This window comes from Octodon degus, unplaced genomic scaffold, assembly GCF_000260255.1.
Source record: "Octodon degus isolate 3935 unplaced genomic scaffold, OctDeg1.0 scaffold00017, whole genome shotgun sequence".
NCBI lineage: Eukaryota > Metazoa > Chordata > Mammalia > Rodentia > Octodontidae > Octodon > Octodon degus.
This window is the reverse complement of record NW_004524593.1, coordinates 15,116,894-15,118,953: the sequence shown is the minus strand read 5'-3', so window position 1 is coordinate 15,118,953 and position 2,060 is coordinate 15,116,894.

Here is a 2,060-nt window from a genome sequence, read left to right as displayed (position 1 = left end):
GAGCAGGGTTAGGGAGCAGGGTTAGGGAGTGTGGTTAGGGAGCACAGTTAGGGAGCAGGGTTAGGGAGCAGAGTTAGGGAGCATGGTTAGGGAGCACGGTTAGAGAGTCAGAGCCAGAGTCACGTTCTCCCAGGGCATACCCCTCAAAGGCTACTTCTTCCCACCGGGCCCCACCTCCTGACTGCTGATTCAGCTATAAGCTAATCAGTGGGCTAATCCATCAATAAGTTTGGTGTCCCAGTGACCTAATCCCTTCCCCAAAGCCCAACCTCTGAACCTATGACACATTTTTTGATCCAAACTGTAAGTTTGCAATCCATTTATACTTCATTTTGCCTTAATGTTTACAAATATTTCTTGTCCCCTAAAAATTACCTAAGTGAGAAACTGAAAACTAAAGTTTTCAAGACACTGGCCCAATGGCTTGGGTCAGGCAGGTGAGGTAGGGAGGGATGCTGAGGTAGAGACCAACTTTCGTAAGTGGGTGTATTATTACTGACTTCTCTTGTTAAAATGACTTTTCCTTCCACATGCAACTGGAGACTCAGATAACGAGCACTTTGAGAACAAAAGCCTCCTCAAACCAATGCACCAGGCAGCTTCACAGTTTCTCATCATGGGCCTGAAACGTCTTTCAGCCGATAGGCATGATACGTAACATCAAGTGCCAAATCTGATCATATTTATCCTTGTAATTATGAATAGTACTCACTGGGTCCACATAGAGAAACTGTTTTGTACAACCTGTTCCTAGACTTAGCAGGTTTATTATGAAGACACGGAGATAAATAGGAGGAAGAAAGATGTGTAAAAATATAATTCTTATTTTTCTTTAGGAGTAAATTCATTTTTCTTCTTTCAACACTGACAATAGCTCAACATCCTTATCCAGCCCTGCTCAATGCTGCCGCCAACCTTGATTGGCTACCCCCCACAGACCATGAGATGCTTTCCAGCAAGTTCTGAGCTCTGGAATGATGGAGGCTGGAGACGCAGGAGGACCACAGGGAGGTAAGGAGCTCCCCTGCAGTGCTGCCCAGGGGCCCCTGTGCTGTTCACCATTGTCTTGGGTTTCACGGTGTGGATTCCACCATGCTGAAGCCAGCCCTAGACCAGGCTGAGAATGAGCCCTTCAGAGATTCCACTTGACTTGTATCACTGCACAGAATGAAGAAGCCAGGTGGCACTCCTTTTGTTCCTCTCCTGCATGGGTTAAACATTTTAACCATACTTAGAAGAGAGGGGGAAACTGATATCATCGGAATTTGCTCCAGTAGGATTTTCAAGAAAAAAAAAAATTTCTGGGGAAAGAAGTGGAATCTGGGAGCTAGGGATTAAGAGACAGTGGAGTTTGACATGGACACCAGAGGAGTGAGCGAGGGAGGGAGAAACACAAATGAAAGTGGCCCTCACTGCACCCTGAGTTTCCTTCAAAGCCCAGCCGCAGGGGAAAGCCATATGGTTACTTCTGCAGGATCGTCTCAATAAGGGGAAGATGTATCGGAATCCATTGTTTCCCCCAGGAGTGCACAAGTGACTCCGCTTGTGTCCAGCATAGCTGGTCACTGCATGGTCTCAGCGGCTCAGGAATGGAAGGAGGAAGAAAACCAAGGGCCTGCACACCCCTTGCCCAACACGCACTCCCCACGTGCACAGCTGTGCACACCCCCCCATGGCAGGTGCTCTTGTACCATCTTGACACCAGGAGTGCCACATGGGCTAGAAGCACCAGTGGTTGGTAGTGCCCACTCCATAGTCAGTAAGTGTTTATTGAATGAATAAATGGATCATAGCACTCCTTCCCACTCGGCCCAAGGTTCTGGAAAAGTCCTTTCATTCACAAGAGGAGTTACTTCCAAGGAGTCCACTACTGATTACCTGGAAGGTGACACAAATGGAAGTCCACAGCCACTCCTCCACAATCACTAAGTCAGAACCCCTTCTCTGTATGTGATGTTGTTTGTGTCGAGAAATGTAGGGGGCAGTCCCTTGTCCCTTTGAGCTCCACCATGACACGCAGGTTCCTCTGACACCATTGTTTGCAGGAGTAGGCAGACAGC